Source organism: Notamacropus eugenii, chromosome 2 (genome assembly GCF_028372415.1).
Source record: "Notamacropus eugenii isolate mMacEug1 chromosome 2, mMacEug1.pri_v2, whole genome shotgun sequence".
Classification (NCBI taxonomy): domain Eukaryota; kingdom Metazoa; phylum Chordata; class Mammalia; order Diprotodontia; family Macropodidae; genus Notamacropus; species Notamacropus eugenii.
In genome coordinates, this window is record NC_092873.1 from 373,490,031 (window position 1) to 373,509,364 (window position 19,334).

Here is a 19,334-nt window from a genome sequence, read left to right on the forward strand (position 1 = left end):
AAATCCAATGATGCATTATTTACACCTAACATTGGATGAATGTGGGGCACTTGAAAAGGACTTATTGATTGACTGAACAACAAAAACCCCAACAATAACAAGGAAGAGAAGATGGAGGAGTAGAATAAGAAGGTGTGTTCGTCCTTTGTTGCCAAAGAAGATCATGGCATCAGAGAAATGATGACATGACTCGCTCTTGACTTTGTTTTGAGTGAGGGAGGGCTGTGCAGGTCACCAGCCTCACTTCTCCTCCAGAGCCATCTGAATCCAATGACCGGATATTTATCAGGATGACTGGAGATGACCCAGGATGAGGCAATTGGGGTTGAGTGACTTGCCCAAGGTCACACAGCTAGTGCGTGTCAGGTGTCTGAGGTAAGATTTGAACTCAGGTCCTCCTGACTCCTGCACTGATGCTCTATCCACTGCACCACCTAGCTGCCTCAAGAATAAGAAGGAGGGAGAGGAAGAAGGAAGGGAAGACCTTCAGTTCCACAAAGAGCCTAAACAAAGACATGGTGGTAGGAACATGTGGTAAACAGCAGAATAGTGTTGTCCATGACTAAATGAACAAAATGAACTAGTCAGTCTGGTCACAGACCTAGGATTGGAAGATTTGTCTATTTACAGAGATCCTCTATTTCAGCTGTCTCCTTTTACAGGGAAGAGCCTGAGGCCCAGAGAGTTTCAATGACTTGCCTCACACTAGTGCTGGCATATGAACATACTTCTTCTGACTCCAAAACCAGCAAACAGTCCACTACATTCCATAGGCCCCTAAGATGGAGTTGCTCACCTTATTGAAAGAGTTGACTAATTCCCTGGAAAAGAAATAGGTCAAGCTAGTATTTTGGTGTCATGCTTTTGGAATATGCTCCCAGTACATTAAGGATCTGCTATTTTATCCAAGTGGAAACTCTGCTCATCTCTAGGTATACCCTCCCCTCTCTTGTTCTTCAAGTCCCTATTCCCTGTAGCTAAGCCTTAAAAAGTTGCTTAAGATTCAGAAAGGTTAAGTAATCTCCCTATGGTCATACTGCTAGTTAGTGTCAGAGGCCCCAAAGGGATGATAAATGTTTTCCTTTTCAGTGTTCTCCCCACTGCTGAAATTACTGCATATTTACTTCATCTTTATTTTGTATTTACTTACCTGGTTTTATGTTATTTCCTCCTAGAAAAATGTAAACTGATTGAGAGCAGAGACTTTTTGAAGTGCCATCAAGCTTGGCACATAATAGGTGCTCGAGTAAATGCTTGCCAAATTGAGAAACAACCTATAAATGAACAAGGGTAGAATACCTGTGTCCTTGAAGAAGTTGGTCTACCATAGTAAATATGGAAAGTTTGGAGCTTGTCTTTTGTCTGATTGTGTATTCATTGCAATTTTGTGGTATTTATCTCTATGAGTGTCTTCACATATTCACATGCCTTCAAAGCTCCTTATTCTGTAGAGTTCTATTCTAAGAGAGTTCACTTCATAAGTTGCTCCTGGAGTCAAACATTCAGGATCTTGACCTCTTTCTGCACCTCAGATGTGTATCACAAGCGTAGATTCATGCACACAACTTAGGATACCTGTAAATATGATATAATTAGAAAAGGAAGCCTAAGAAAATATTGCTGAAATATGAAAGAGATGATTAAAATATAAATGGCTGCTCCATCATTATATAACTCATTTTATTCCCAAACATTAGAAAATTCAAATAATGATCCTCCCCGTGCAGAATGTACAATGGTCTAAAGGATCACATCATGTTCCAGAGAGACCCTGGCAAGAGAATGACAGAGTTTAAAATGCTCCGGTCCCACAGCTTAGTGGAAATATGGAAATATGATCTCTGAATTCCCTGGCTTTGGAGGGGTAAGGTGAGAAACCTGAGTGATTTTGTTTTAGTGCTAGTTTTTTGCGTTTAATTTCCTTTTTTAAAAGTGGTTTGACCTCTCTGGAACATGGGAAATTATAAGGATTGAGAAAAGACCAAAGCGTCTCCCCCCCAGAGCCATCCTCTCTGGAATAAGTCTACCTCCAAAGGTCTGCACCTGCTTTCGTGTTATTCTGCTTAGGAGGGAGGGAAGGGCTACCTTCTCCTAGCAAAAATACCAAATGAATCTCCTGCCTGAGGGACTCCCAGAAGAATGCTGTCATTAGGAACTGTGTCTTGGGTCCAATGCAAAATGTTTGCCTAGTATCCTGCCATGTGCTTAGTATGTGACATTTCATTTCAAGCCTTTTGTTTCTCTTGGACTGTAGGTGGTGAAAAAGTAATAATAAGAAGATCTCATTTCATAAGAAAGCACATCTCTGATTGAATTTCCAGTCTTGAGATCTTTGGTTTGGAGCCAGGAGGGTCTGGGAATTTGGCAAAGGAGCTCTGTTTAGCATATCTGCAGCCTTCAATAGTGACCACTTGAACTAACTTGTGATGGAGATAAATCTCTAAAGGAGGCTCAGTCAGACAAGTTAGCATGAACTCTGGCACATCTTACCAAGCTGGAAAGTCTGGGCCGGGTAATGGACTATGTGTCCAGGGTCCCAGCACCAGCCTAGCTAAGTTGAAAGAGTTTAAAGTTCATCATTGGGATGGCTACCCAGCATCCAATTTTTCAGCCACAGCAATTCTTGAAGACCATCCATTCAGTTGTCAAGAGTCACTATCAGAATCCTTGAGGAAATTGGGTAGGGAGGAGTTTGGAAGAAAAAAAAGATCTGGATTTTGAGTGGATGGCAAGCTCAGTATGAGTCAGCAAAGAGAAATAGTCGTCAAAAAGGTTGATTTGATTTGGACCACTTTAAGAGGGACACAGCTTCCATTAATAAGGATATGATAGTCCCCCCACACTCTGCAGCCCTTGTCAGACCAGTTTGGAGTGCCCAGAAATGAGTGCGACTGTCTAAGAAGGACACTGATAAACTGGAAGGGGTCTAGTGGATGGTAACCATGATGCTGAAATGCCTTGAAATGAAAATCTTTTGCAAGAATTGGGTATATTTAGCCTGGAGAAGAGAAGCTTGGAGGAGCGACATGATAGCTGCCTTCAAACATTTTAAAGGCTGTCAAGGGGAAGCGAGATTAAATTGTTCTGCTCAGTCCCAGAGAACAGTAGCAATGGCTGAAAGTTGCAAAGACTAATTTAAACTTCCCAACAATCAGAGCTGTCCCAAAGTAGAATGGGCTGCCACGGGAGCCCATGGGCTTCTCCTCGTTTGTGGTTTTCAAGCTGTTGAGTGTGTTATAGTGGAATTCCTTTTAATAGAGATTGGACCAGGTGGCCATAAGGTCCCGTCCAACAATAACGTTCTATGATTCCCTCATGTGAGGTGTTTAACCCTTCAGTGCCTTTCACTTGTCTTTGTACTTCACCCATCACTATTATATAAAGTCTTTGTCAATGAAGCAGTTTGAAACTTTAATTTTCCTTTAATGCAAAAAAAATATCTTTTTCTATTTCCTTTCTCATTCAGATTTCCTATTCACCTACAGTTGCCATAAGAAGATAAGAGCTCTTCCTCTCCTTTCTGCAAAACCATTCTCTGACTGTACAGACATAAGTAGCAATATAGCGCTGCAAGGAGGGTAGGGGGTGACTGGAAAGGGATTGCACAGTTGGGGCACCACTGCTGAAGAAAGGAAGCATGACTTCCGAGTTTCTGTGTTATGGAAGGACTGGCTACTGGGGGTAGGGAGGGCAGCTGGCCACCATGGGGAAGAATTATTTAATGAGGCAAAGAGCCCTTCTGGGATATTGAGGGAAGGGGGAGAAAGGGTTATATGAGGAGAGGACATAGCTAAAGCTCAGCATGGGACTGCCGCCTCTAAATTTCCCAGTTGCTGCCAGAGATGGGAGCACACCTGAAATTGAGACTGCTGCTAAGGTGGGACCAGACATGAAAAGAGATGGAGGTGGGGAAGGGAAGTATACCTCTAGAAGGTGTTATTGATGCTGCTTAAATTTTCCACCCTGGAGCAAAGGTTCTATAGCTCCACCTTTAGTTATCGTATGTGCTTATAGATTCTATAAGCATCAGTTACAAGCAAGATGTTTCTGAAATTTCTGTCAAGATTTCTGTCCTCTCTTCCCTGGATTAATAACAAATTCATACTTTAATTCAGGTCTTTCTAGGTCCTAGACTCCAAGTCATATCACCGAATCATACTTTCAGTTTTGGGAACATCCCTTTCACCTTTACGATATTCACAAAATCATATCATCATAACTCTGACTGTCAAAGGGACCATAGAAGCCATATAGTTGAACCTCTTCACTTGACAGATGAGAGAACTGAGGTACAGAGAAGTTAAGTGATTTATTCCACACAGATTATCGCACAACTTCATTCTTTGGAGGAACCAATTCAGTGTCCACGATGCCTCCTCTTGACTTTCTGTTTTCCTCCATCTTTTATATCTTTTTTGAAATTATCATCCACTGATCTGCTTTCTTTTTAACCTGTTGGATACACTCACAGCTGGAACAAGCCTTCCCTGTGCAGCTCTATTTCTTTGTAATAGCATTTCTATAGCTATGCAACACACTGATGAAGAGGCAGCATGGAATAGAGAAACAAGCATTGATTAGCTCTGGAGTCAGGAACACCCTGGTTCAAATCCCCTTTCTAACACTTATTAGCTATGTAACCTTGGTCAACAATACCTGTAGTACCTGCTAGAGTGATTGTAAGATACTAGTTGACGGACAGAAAACACTTTGAAATACTACATAAATATGAGTGACCATTGTGACCTCTTGTTCTCCTTGACCTCTCTCTCTCCTTTTCCAACTCCAACTGGTAGGTCAGCTTCAAGCTTTTTAGCTGTAATTGATTCCTAAAGCCTCTGTGGGGAAAGAGCAGAGTCGATGTAAGTAAACAATGCGACCTAAAGCTGGGTTGTTGTTACCTTTTCATATGGAACACCCAAAGGAACCTAGTTAACCATCCTCAGCTAAAAGGCCTGGGTAATATGTTCTGGGCATTCCTTATTCTTTTGCCAAGAATCCAAAGAATTCCCAAAGTTTTCTCCTTTGGTTATGTTTCATAGCACATCAACAGGCATGCAATGTGGAGGGGATCTTAGAGATAGAAGCAACCATAAATATAACCAAGGAGTTCTTCACCTCCTAGTTCAAGTCCATAAGCTTACTTTTAAAGCATATTAATGTAATTTGTTTCTTTTGGAATCTATGGTTTTTAAAAAATTATATATTTAAAAACATTCTGAGAAAGGGTCCATCCATAGGCTTTACCATGCTACCAAAGGAAGTCCATGCCACAAAAGTTACGAACACTTGCTTCTAGTCCAGAGTCTTCATTTTTCATATAGAAAACTAAGGATTAGAGAGGTCCCACAGAACCAGGACTAGAACCCAGATCCCTTGACTGCAAACCTGAATGTTTTCGGTTATGCTATGTTGCCCACCCAGTGCTTGAATGAATGTCTTTAATGAATGTTCCTTGATTGATTGAATGCTTGTTGACTGTTGACCTGAAACAAGAAAAGGTCTTCAGACATGGGTGCAAGTATACATGCTAAATTTGGACCAAAGAGGGAGAGGAAAGTCATGAATGCATAAAACTAGGATATTTCCTGAACTTGCATATACCAAGTAGCTGCTCTTCTCTAAGGTCAATAGGGATAGATTCTGTTCACTGTCAAAATCTAAGCATATTTAGTGCTTTGACTGTGAAAACTCAATCTGATCTGCAACTGGCTCTCATTGACTATTCCAATGAATATAGTAAACCTTTATTTGTCTGTCCTGGAATTTATGAAGCCCAAAGAAACAATTTTTTTTTTTAAAGAAAACATCCATCATGTAGCAATTTTACTCTGGATTGTATGCTGATTCACTTATCCAACTCAGAAGCAACTACTGTTTTTCTCCACACAGAGCATTTGTGGAAGAAACATGGGCTCCTCCTCCACCAAAGCAGGCCAAACTTGGCCATGGTGGATGAACTTTTCTAATTTATGAAAGGCTCAATAACAGAAGCTAATTTCTTTGTGGAGTTCTATCCAGCAACTCTTAGTGTTGGGAAGACAGAGTCCTTTGCATTGATTTAGGGTGGCTAAATTCGGCTTGAGACTTACCAGACCCAGGAGTGTTCACATTTTCTTAGCTGAACCATAAATCATCTTTCATTTAGCAGATTTAGAGACAGGCTGAAGAGCTAAATCTTTTCGTTTTCCTTCCTAACTGGCAGAAGCCACTGGAGGAGCCTCATTAGGGTTTCTCTGGAAGGGTTAGAACAAATAGTTTGCTAATGTTTAAGGAGAGCAGAACACCAGAACAAGGAAAACAGCTTTTGCCGTCTAATGGTTCATTCAGGTGTGATTAAAGGACCCTTCGAAGAAGCTGTAAAGGAGTCCAGCCAAGAGCTCAAAATTTTAAAAGATGAATGTTAATTTTTTAAAAAAATATATAATTGGAAAATATTTAACGAAATAAATTTTTTTAAAAAAGGAATACAGCAAGATGAATCTAAAACTATTTATTGTAATGGGCAGAAAATCAAAAGCAGCGTAGTAGGCTTATGATGCCCCGATTTATTCTGCTGTGAGAAAGTTGGGCAAAAAATATCATAGATTCCCAGTTCTATCAGCTAAACTTTTAGTTAAGTAAAAGGCAATTGCCATCCTTCGGGTTGTGCTGTGTTGTGTGTTGACTTGAGCTTGGAACATCCTCTGCAGGATTTTAGTTGTGTTTCAAAAAGGGTCAAGGTACAAGAATTCTTTTTCTCCATAGCCAAGATAGCTCTGACTTATAGGCCTGTTCTCCAGCCAGATCTAGAAACTAGAAGTTTGCTCTCTGGGTGATGAGAGCACCTGAATATTTCTGGGATGTCTCATAGATTTTAGAGTATCCTCACTATTAAATGGAAATTCTTCCTGCTGAATTTTTGTCTGGTTAAAAAAAAGTTTTCTTTGTTTCTTTCTTTAACACAGTTCCTTGGATACCTCTTGTTACTGCCTTTGGCAGTGGTTTTCTGTTCATTAGGGACTAGATCTCAGAAGGTGTTTTCTTTCCTAATTTCACTTTCATGCCAGTATCTGTACAGATATTTAACTTAATTACACATTTTCCCAAAAAGTGATTTTAACCAATAAGTTTTTGGGCAAAAGCGATCTGGACCTGTTATTTCATCAATGTGGGGAACTCTCAGTATGGACACTTCCTCCAGTGGTTCAGATCTGCCATTCATAGTCTTAGAAAGCTCCCTGGAGGCATTGACACATACATATGGTCAGATGTCAAAACCTGGACTTGAACCTAGGTCTTCTTGACTGCAATGACCTGCTGTTCACTAAAACCCAAAATTTCATTGTTGTAGAATATCTATTAAACTATAGATGAAATTGGAGAATAAGAATGAATGATAATTTCTTTTTTGGATTTTCAGATTTGAATGAGTATTTGTCTCTTTGTACCAAATAAAAAGATTTCTTAAAGTCCTTCCATTCTAACATGAGGGATTTGGATTAGATGAACCTCATGATCCCTACCAGCTCTTAAACTCTAGCATTTTATGAGTCTAAATACAACTCTACCTCACAAAGAAGTGAAAGAGTTTCAAAGCTTATTGATGGCTTTTCTACCAGGAATGCCATTTTACGTGTGTGTGTGGGTGTGTGTGTGTGGGTGTGTGTGTGGGTGTGGGTGTGTGGGTGTGGGTGTGTTTCTTTGTATGTGTTGACTCTGGAGCCAACACATTCTGATTTTAGCCTCCCCACGGAATTTATCCTGGGGAGTGTGGGTCTATGGATAAATCTTAAATATTTCTGTAAGAGAAATTGCAACTCAAATATTATCTGTGAGTCCATGCTTATAGGGTCTCCTAAAGAAACAGGTGTGTGATCATTTGCAAGGAAACTTTTAGTTTTATTTTTGATTGTACTCTGTTTTCTGAGTCCAGATGAACAGGCCTAATAAGCTTTGCCTGATTAAGTGAATGAAATAACAAACAAGATTGTCTTATGCTCATGGTCCTTCTTTAGCCAGATAATCACCTTTAGGAGGTTGGATCCCATGCTCTGTCAGCCAGTGAGCCCCACCAGAACCCAGTAAGTTGCATTTATCAAACTAAACCCTTGATCTCTGGCAGCACATGAGTGGAGGGGGATTGGAGTGGAAGGGAGGGGGAGAAGGGGGATTGGTCTAAGACAAAAATTGCAATTAGGATTTAGGAGGACCTTTTATTATCTGAAATTTGAAATAGGTTTTTTTTTGGTAAATCCAAACATCTTTCCACTTGAGTATGTTGACAGCACCCTTCTGCAAATGTGCCTTCTTGAGTTAAATGGAAATTGCTACAGTTGTCACTATTTAAGATCTAGGGAGGAGCAGATTAGTCAAGGACATAATGTTAGATTCAGGAGAAAGTCGCTGACTTAGAGAAATGAAGCATTCCCAGTAACATGTTAAGGTTTGTATGATGCTATGATGGTACCAGAACTAGAAGTGACTTTCCTCTCTTTCTTCCTTCCTTCCCTTTAACAGACTTGGGAGATGGGAAGTAATAACTAGCTTTCCTGAAAGTGATTTGTATCTTGATGCAAGTACTAGAATTTTAATTTCCAAATTAATAATTATTTACAAACTGAATTAGGCATACTTTTCATTTTTTAATGAGAAATTTTAGTGCCAAAGTGAAAAGCACCCCAAAAAGGATTCTCGAATTAAGATTTCCTGTATCATAAGAGAAAATGGGGCAACAAACACTACATAAAGGAGGTATGGTGTAGTTGGTAGAGAGTTGGCCTTGACGCCAGTAAAATCTGGATTCAAGCTCTGCCTCTTTTACATCCAAGTGATGTGGTTCTAGGTAAATCACTTAAGCTCTAGGTGATGCTCTGTCTAGACAGTCCTCCAAGACTGTAAGTTGCAGAAAAGTCACTGACTTAAATTCTCAAAGGAAATTTCATCACCCAGGAGTATCCTACAACAGCAGAATCCTAGGTCCAATTCCTCTTCCTACTTTTCTTTGATATGTTTAGCCCTCAGTTGTTCATGCTGTTATTACATGATATAAATGCTTATATACTTAATTGTCAAATCTTTCCTTAATTCTGGAGTCTCAGCAGAGTCTCAGTCTGGAGACTCTTTGTCATAGTCCCTGCCCCTCAAGTACACCCCCCCAATTGTGAGTTTTCATTCTGATTTCTCTAGTGCTTGCCTGAGATCACACAGCCAAGCAGTAACAGATCTAGCAATAGACCTTGGATCTCATTTGCTAATCTTCTTTCCTGTAGAAATTTGAAAATGGTATCATAGCATACGAATTGAAACCATTAGCTCAAACATTTCATATCCCCAAACACTATGAACAACAAAATCTAGTAATTAAATATTTTTAAAATGATGGAGTTAACCAATCAGTTCATTATATGACATTTTCATAATAGTATGTTGATGTCACCCAAGTACATGCTCCTAAATTCAACCAGTTCAATTCAACAAACATTTATTAAACATCTGCTATGTGCCAGGCTCTGTGCTGGGTGCCAGGAATATAAAGACACAACCCAAACTGTGTCTGCCCTGGAAGATCTTATCCTCTGCTTGAGAAAAGGGCAGAGCCGCTATTGAATTCTCTCACCTGGAACTACCAGGTGCCTGTGTGACAACTTAGTAATCGTTACTGTATGGGACTAACAAGATAATTTCCTGCTCCACTGTGGATGTCAGTTTTCCCTCTCAACCTTGCACCTGCTGTACTGGTCATATAGAATCCTTGTCCTCATGTTAGCCTTGGTTGGGATACAGATAACTAATTGTCTTCTCTATATACCCACCTTCAGGCATATGCCTTCATGTAGGACTATGGGAGGTGACTTACTCTTTCTTAATTCCCTGGAATTCCCTCTACAAAGCCGATTATGCTTCATGGGCTTTATATGTGGTGCCAAAACCTCTAACACCCAGCTTCTTTGTCAGGAAGACAGGCACCATGCCCACTCTTTATCTTAGAAGCTTCCCTCAACCCCCTCCAATGTCATACCTGAGAGAGATTCCCAACCAATGCTACACCTTAAAGAGGGTCTTCCCTCTACATCGAGAATACTTTCTTACCTTCTGTACATTTAGCCCCCAGCTGTTCACACTGTTATTATACCACATAAATATTTCTAAACTTATTGTCAAAGCTTTGCTAAAATCTTAGCAATGTACTCTCTAGTCCCTGTCTCCCTCCTCCCTCCCTTCTTCCTTAATACCATTTCTAGTTGGAATAAAAACATCTTCAGTTGAAGGTTAGGTCCCAGGTTTGATTTCACACTCTACTTTTAAATATTGAATTAAAAATGAGTTGGGAAATGGCCTTCTTACTAAGTGATTATTTTTTTTGTCTTTAAAAAATTTTTTTACTCACAGATACCCCTAACTTTACAAAGAACATTAAAAAGAAGCAGGATATTAGGAATTCCTGAATCTGAAATGAATTTCCTTTTGAAAGTGAGGAGAGGAACACTCCAAAGGAGAACCTATCCTGGATCTATTTGGAAGTCTGTCACCTAGAGGTGCTGTGCTAGACCTTAGGAAAAGACAGGGAATAATGGGGGAACCTGGGCTCTGGGAGAGGGGTACCAAGGCCTACATACTCTCTGGGAGTAGCAGTGATGAGGCAAGGAAAAGGATCATGAGGGGAAGCCAGAGAATTGCTGTAGAAAGGAATCACGTCCCACCACCAAAAATGTAAATGGCTTTGGAATGGTTATTCTGTGTCATAAAACTTGAAATCTGATAACCATATCTATGGACTATGAAAGCATTTCCCATGGAGGCTAGATGATGCCTTGTCAGCAATATTGTAAAGTGAATCAGAGCTTTGGGGAGCGTCTGGATCACTTGACCCCTAAGGTCTCCTCTGGCCCTGAGACCCTGTGATTCTTGGTGACCTGTAGTCTCCATTCACCCTTCCTAGGCTGGAAACCCTATTCTCTTTGCCTTTAACTTCACTGATGAATATGCAAGGACTTCCATGGCCTCTAGATAGGAGTCACCAAGTCCAGTCACCTGCTTGTTGTAGATAAAGTCTGGTCTCTTGACTAATGGGTGCTGCTTGTTATAGATAAAATCTAGTCCCTTAACTAATGGCCATTCTATTGCCCACCATCACTGCTGAGAGCCCTATTTGGTGTAATTAAGCAGAGGCTGGGAGTTACAAACGCAGAGGGATATGAGAGAAAAGTAATTGTAGGTATTGTCAGCAGATAAACTCAGAATGGACAGTGTGCTAATCCAAACCGTACATAGTTTCATCTTTAGCCACGCTCTTTAAAAATTTCAGCAAGATTTGGATGGTGGACTGAAGACTTTTCACATCTACTAAATCAAGAGTAAACAGCTTTTCAGAAGAAGGGTGCCAGATTTCAGGACCCTGTTGTCATGGGATGGAGGAGGGAAGATGTACTGCCTAGATCATCCAGGAAGCTCTGAAAATGCCCTCCACCACACACATTCCTCTAATTCATTTGGGTAAAGTAACTCCTCCTAAAAGACAAATAACTCCAAGGAGAGTTAAGCCTCTCACTCATCTACATCTTAGTGTGAATTACTTTAGTCAGATAAGTTCCTAATATATAGCCAGACTTAGGAAAATTGGGGAACATGGCTTTTGATTGGATGGGAGGAGGTAGGACTAATTTTGAAAGCCAGGCCCTTGAGGGATGGCAGGCCTGGGTGGAGCTCCAAAGTTGCCCCCAACCTTGCAAAGGGAGGGAAGGAGAAAACTTTGAACACCCTGAGGACCCTGGGATTGGAAAGGGAGAGCCAAGGAGGGGAGGGGTTGGAATGGAGGCAGACTTTGCATAATTGACAGGGCTTTTGTGGCATAACGACCTGTATTCAGACTTGGGCACACATGTGGCTTGCTGACAGCAGAGGAGGGGGGAAGGGGTGAGGGAAGGGGAGGAGGAGGAGGATAATCAAAGCTTCATCTGTTCCTATTCTCAACAGTAGAGGTCCTCAGTAACATAGCTCTTCAATATAGATGCTGAAAAGCTCCCTACTTAGTCCCTAATGGATTAGGTTGATTTTTTAAAATCATCACTCGTGGAATTCAAGTCATTTTATGAGTATAGTTGTCTATTTCTATGGAATTAATAAATGAAAAATTCTTAGTCCAAATTGTATGATTTTGGTTGAAGATTTCACAATAATAAGCTGTCCCAAGCCAATGCGTTTTCCCTTTTGTAACAGCTGAAATAATGTGCTAGAAATGAGTTGACTCAACAGTGTGGAATATTTGAAAGGATTAATAAAAACATTCTATTGAAATTTTGGAAGAAAAAGTTTTGGGCAGATGTTGGGGGTAAGAGGGAGGTTGGACTTTAATGTCTTATCATGGTAGAAAACAATGTATTTTTCTCCCAGTTCAAGTTATCCAAAATCTGCCATATTACTTAATCCTATCTTTGTTGCTTGTTGACTATATGACCTGGGACAAGTTACTTAACCTCCTTGAGCCTCAGTTTCCTAATCTATAAAATGAGGGTTTTAAACTAGATGACCTTTTAGGTCCCTTCTAATTATGTGTGTGTGTGTGTGTGTGTGTGTGTGTGTGTGTGTATGTATGATCCCATTCTCTATATTTAGCCTTGATTCTTGTCCTATCTGTTCAAATTCTTAAAGTTCGGAAAAGGAACAGGAAAAAGATATTCTAAATTTGCCTTATAATGACATACTTTTAAAATCTATTTAGAAGTCATATTCTATTGTCTATATTCCTTTGTTGACTACTTGAAGCAATTATCAGAACCAGTTAAGAAAACTGAATATTAATTAGAAATGGTTAGCTAAGATGCAGAATAATACTTTGTTCAAGGCCACAGAGAGAAACTTTTGTTTTGTTTTGTTTTTTTTAAGAATACGAGGGATGGCTTTGGCTACTATATGCTCCAATAATCCTTTTTCCCTAAAAAAAGAAATCAAGAATACCCTCTACACCAGGAATTTTTAACCTTTGTTGTGTGTCATAGACCCCCTTGGCAGTCAGAAGAAGCCTATAGACCCTCAGTTAGAGGTTAGCAAAAATAAAGATGTAATTCTTTTTCTCCATTTAAGTTTGTAGATCCCTTAAAAATCTATCCATGGACCCTTTGGGGGTCTATGATCCCAGGTTAAGAACTACTCTGTACCCATTCCAGCTTCCCTACTTGATACGGACCTATTCACACTGAAATCACCCTTTTCAAGCTGTTGAAGCTTCTGGTATATGTTAGATCCCTTTTTGGGTGCCCCCATTGTCCAGATGCAGCGAAATCCTCCACAAAAAACAGCCCCCTTCACCTCACTAGATGTGGGATTGGTCTTCTGTAGGGGTGAGTTATCCTGGCACTGTATATTACCTAGTCACCCCAAGAGAGCCCTTCCTTTCAGGGGTGCCCAGCAATTTATTCTTCATCTACTCCGATGCCTGCCTCTCCAGGCAAAAAAAAAGTGACATTTATTTATGAAAACAGTTCAACACACCTTTGAAAGCCAATATTGGACATAATCATCAGAAGGAGCACTGTGGAAATTGTTTCAATTCATTCAGAGAGACTTCCTCACCCCCAAAACTATGTTCTATTATTCCCAGAGATCTGAGTGATCTTAGCAGTCTGTCTCAAAGACTGCAGCCACACAACATGTATTATCCATCTGCATTCTTTTTGGAGACAAACCACCCTACATACCAATGGTAACAGCACCATTTTGGTTTGTGACTCACAGATTCCCTTGTAAAAATGGCATTTTCCTTTCAATCAATTAACAATGATATTTTGAACCAATCTGTTTTCTGGAAAGCTACAGAAGAAGGACTTTGAGAAAGCTCTCTCAGCGAAAGATTAAAATCTGCCTTAGATTTCTACATGGATTAAGTTTTAAATGAGCATAGAAGAATAACAATATGAATCAATTTGATCAAAGAAAAAGTGTCACTAATTATTTAAACAGGACACTTACAACAGGGATTTAAAGGCAAAGAAGCGGATTTCCCTTGCATGTGGATCAAATCAGAAGTATCCCATAATTGACTCTTTACAAGACCTTGCTCCAGTGTAATGGACTAGATATTAAAGCCTTAAGTATTTAAAGCTAGTTTCCGTCTTTCTCTAAATGGTCTACCACTAAGAGCTATTTTACAAGTCTGACACATTAGCTGCATCACTGTGAAATACACTGACTCTGGCTTCCGTGGTTGGGAATTTCAAGTGCTCTCAATAGTTAAATGGTGTGAAATGGGTAGCATTGAACCTGTGAGAAGCAATGAGCATCCTAAAAAATAAATTCCAGATGGGAAGGGCTGGGGGGAAAGGATACTGTAATGGCTCCACACAATGAGTTAACCCCAACAAAAACTTGTTGGTCTTGGTATTCTCAAATAATTTATTTGAGCATATCTTTGAAAAATATAAATTAATCAACTATGGGAATTTCCCCCTCTTTTGTCTCCCATTGTTATCCTTGAGGAAAATTGGGTCTTTAACAAACTATCGCTATCGGATCAAATACAGAATGAGTAGAATGAAAGAAGTCATAATTTTACTGGCCATTTTTTTTAATCTTTCAAGAAAACTTCTAACCATGAGAAATAAACCTGTTGTTTTTGTTTTGTTTTGTTTTTTCTAGCCTGAGGTTGAGTTAGAGAGCTCATCTCTTGAAAACAACAAAAAGGTATGATGAGGAGAAAATAAAAATCAAAACAAAACCAAAAAACCCCCACACCCAACGATTAAATCTTAGTGATTAAACATTGGGCTAATTGTGTCAAGTTGTGTCCCTACCACTTAAAAGCACTTGAACAAATCACTTCATCTCCTTAAACCTCAATTTCTTCTGTAAAATAGTTGTTTTCCCCACATCATGGGATTCTTGTGAGGATCCAGTCAGTCAATCAGTCGATAAACATTTTTTATACGATCCACTGTAATAACATATGGAAAAGAGCTATACAAGTATGAGTTTCTATTGTTATTTTTCAGTATTCTCTTCTACAAAATGGGGGGGTGGAGATAGGTGATGCTACCATAACAGAGAATTTAAAGCATATAGATCTTGATCCATAGGCAGCAACTTGCCATTCCCTTACTAGCTCTAGACATTGGACAATCATTGAGCCCGTCTGAGCCTCAGCTTCCCTACCTGGAATATAGAGATTACAGTACCTCCCTCACAGGATTGTTGCTGGGTTCAAATGAGACAATGGATAAAAAGTGCTTTGCAAACCATAAAGAGCTATATAAATATTAATGGTTAATTTATTGTACAAAGATGCTTTGAATCATTGGGTAAGAAAATCAAGCACCTGAAGCTCATAAATCATGTCTTCTGAGCTGTTTTCTATTTTTTCTTTTCACCCCCCCCCCCCCCCATATTGCTTCATGGCGAGATGCACACATGCCAAAAGTCTAAGGAATCCATGTTTAATAAAACTAATTACGATTTTCTGTTGTTTCTAGCACTCACAAGATAATTAGCAGAACAAGTCAACAATAGCTGCCCAAAAGAGGTCTTATCTTAGCATCCAAATACTGCCCATGCTTTTCACCTGAGGATATACTTAGCAGACATGAAACTTTGGTTGAGGGATAGGGTGAAAATTCCTTAAGGGCAGAGATTGTTTCATTTTTGTCTTTGTGCCTGGCACACAGTAGACCCTTAATAAATGCATATTGGATTGGACTGAATTGGATTGGATATACATATATATCCGCATTTTCCATGCTGAGAAAAAGTCCAAGTAACATCTTTGGAACAGGTCCTTCACAGTCTACTAAGGCAGCTCCTCTAAAAGATTATTACTCAAGGGAAATACAGCAGGCCATTTCAGTGCATGCCTCATTGGCTGATAGAGGATGGGAACCCCTTGACAGCTCCCCCATCTCCAGGTTGGCCAGGAGCGCACAGAAGTGAACGGTGCTAGGAAAGGCAGGATCAGAATCTGGCCCTGAGTGTAGTTAAAGTTCTTTCTGTGTTTTCATTACCAACTCGTATTTTTATGGTTCAGATCTTGGCTGTGGTAAACTCCAGATTGAATAGACGCCTCAGATATACATCTGAGGGCAGTATTTGGCCTTAAGTAGCAGTCAAGTTGCCTGCAGATGCATTTTTTGAAATGGGGCATAGAAAGGGTTTTTAAAAAAAAAGTCAGGCGTCAAGCAGCCCCACAAATCATTTTTACGTGGCTTCCTGGACTTTTGTTTTTAGCAAATCCTTTAACGGGTTTTTTTCCTCTCATTTCTGTACCTCTTCAAAGGAAGGATTTTGCAGGTAGCTCTTCATGAGACCTGCTGCCTTCCAGGATTTAGAGTAAAAAGAGCTTTAAAAGAGCAGAAATGTTTATTTTCGAATAGTCACTACTTCATACCTGTAGCCATTAGTTCTGTAGTGGCCAACTCTCAGCTGCTCGAAGCGGGGGAGGGGAAGAGATGGGGGAGGGAAGGGAAGGAGACAGAGAGAGAGAGAGAGAGAGAGAGAGAGAGAGAGAGAGAGAGAGAGAGAGAGAGAGAGAGAGAGGGAGAGAGAGAGGGAGAGAGAGAGGGAGAGAGAGAGAGTTAGTTTCCTCAGTGGGAAAGCAGTGGGCTGCTTAGTTTTGCCTTACTGGGCCTTGCAGCTGTTTGGAACTGAGGCTAGAGATAGAGGGGAAGCTGTGACATTTCAGGATCTCATTAATACCATTAAAAAATGGCCTAGGTACATGGTTAATATGAAAACAAACAAGATGGTATTCTGCGTGGTCAATTTAGATATTATTATGGGTCTGCTTTGAAAAGTGAAACATCTGTCTAAAAAAATGGGAATGTGCATGTTTGTGTGTGTGCGCGTGTATATATACACGCGCACACACACACACACACACACACACACACACACACATATATATATATATATATATATATATATATATATATAAAGATGTACATACATAAAGACATAGATTTTTCCGTTCTTTAAAAGACTTAGATCTCTGTATTTCTTTGCCTTCATGCAGAGGTTTCTGAAGCACCAAATAGAATAATAGGTAGATTTTAGATCTTTGTCCTGCCTCCAAACCTAAGTTAAAAATACAAGCAAATCCAACTAACTCCAAAGCCAAATTTATTCTGATTTTATTAGGCAGGTGGTGTAGATATTGGATGATTTCCCTCTTGGGTTTTACATTTATTTCATGTGCTTTTCTCTAAAGAACAGGAGTTATTCTGTCAAAAATAGGGAGGTGAAAGCCCGGCTAAGGGGATACTGCAAATTCTGCCCTTTCAGCAGAGCTGATTTATTGTTTCATAATTAATATTCCAGAGTTTCTCTTTGTCTCCTGCATCAGGATTTATGACTGCTATGTTTTCATGTTTCCCTCTTATTCCTTGCTACAACCCTGAACAAATAAACTGTGTATACATAGGGGCTCTCTCCTCAGGCACACATTTTGCTATTTTCTAGGTATCATTACCATTTTTTTCTTTCCTTGACCTCATGTGACATTAGGACCTGAATTCTACATCCATTACTTGTAGCCGGCAGGCACATGATGCAGAAACTCAATCAGTGAGGAAAGAGTTTCCATGTTAACTTGATTTAAACTACGTAGTTTGATTTTTAAGACTGTAGTTCATGGCTGCCCAGAAATTACCTATGTTAAACACATCAAGCATACATCTAAGAATATATAAAGAATGTCTTTTTTCAAAGATTAAGTGGTTAGAATACAGTAGGTGCTCAATAAAAGTTTATTGAATGAATGAATGAATTTGGCCAAAATTTGAGTTTTGAAAGCAAGATCCTATCTGGTTTTTCAGATAGTATAAATTTACTTAAATAATAAATGAACTAATAAATAAGCATCCTATTTCTATAATAATTTGTGTAATAAATAAAAATTAATAAACATAGGTTGTTATTGGTTTTTTTTAATCTGGACTGGAGATTTCTAGTGGTAGGGAACACCAAGTGTAGAAACTCCAAAGCAGATCAGCAATTCTCTGTAACTTAGAATCATAGAGAGTTATAGAGAGGGAAATGAGGAGGAAAGTAACTTGTCTATGGTCACACTAATAAAAATTCTTGAATGCAAGCATTCCTGAATATGCCATAGGTTCAATTCAATGATTAAGCATTTATTAAGCATCTGCTCTATGCCAGACACTACCAAGTGTTAGGGATCCAGAGACTAAAACAAAGCAGACCCTGTCTTCAAATAGCTGGGGAGAAACAGCAAGTAGATAATACAGGTGATGTTCCCTAGACTATCTGAAGAAAATATACTCTAGTTTCTGATGAGCCCCATAGAGGCATATCTCCATTATGCCAAGACACCAGGCAGAGTTTACAAGATAAGGCTGCTTTCTTTCATACCCTCTCCTCTGCCAATGGCTATTTGCCCTGGTAATAACACCCAGCTCCATTCTCATGACGGATTGTGAATTGAACCAGATTTTCGTGCACAAAAGAAAAAGCCTATGTTCAAAAGCCTGTGTTGAGAGCTGCCACATTGCTTCGAAGGATTGGCCTCTCCTTTATTTCCCTATACATGTAGGCAGAGACAGGAATGCTTTGGGGTATCCAGGCTGTCCTTGTCTCTAGCTAGAATTGTCTTTTAACAAGAAAGGAAGACCTTCTAGAAAAGTCATGGAAGCCAGGAGGTGGAGGGGAACTGAAGCTTGTTCCTATTAACAAGGCTGAAGTTTCAGTGGATTCTTAAAGATTTTAGCTTTATTGTGGGGAGTAACAATATAAATTAAGGAGGAAGATGAAACCTTGTGGTAAAATGAAAAGAGAATTAGGAACGATGAGACTATCGTTAGGGTAGTTGAGGTTAGACTAGGTATCTAATCTGTACCAAATTGATACAGATTCAGTCAAATTAGGGCAGAAGTGGGTTCTGGTATCCATCAGAAAGGAGCTAAGGTTAGCTCACTTTTTTTTTGAGGGCATTACACTAAGTTCTCCTCAGAAGAATTAGGTTATAGTCCTGGCATGCTTGCTAATTACCTTGAGAACATGAATAAAACACTTCACTCTCTCTAAATTAGAGTTGAATTAGATGATCCCTAAAGTTTCTTCTAACTTTAATGTTCTGAATAGTTCATTCAGCCCTCTAACATTCAGAGAGGGCTTTTTATTGTTATTCTTAGCTTACAGATGAGGAAACTGAGACTCAGAGTGGTAGTGTGACTTACTCAAGGTCACACAGTTGGTCAGTATGAGACCTAGGTCTTCTGACTTGCAGCCCAATGCTCGCCTGTCCACATCATGTTATTATAAAGTCCCTCAAATTCAGGTAGAAGGCCCATAGACTTCCCTATCCCAACATTTAATGTAACATAAGCAACAGTTGTGGAAGCCTTAGTTTCTTC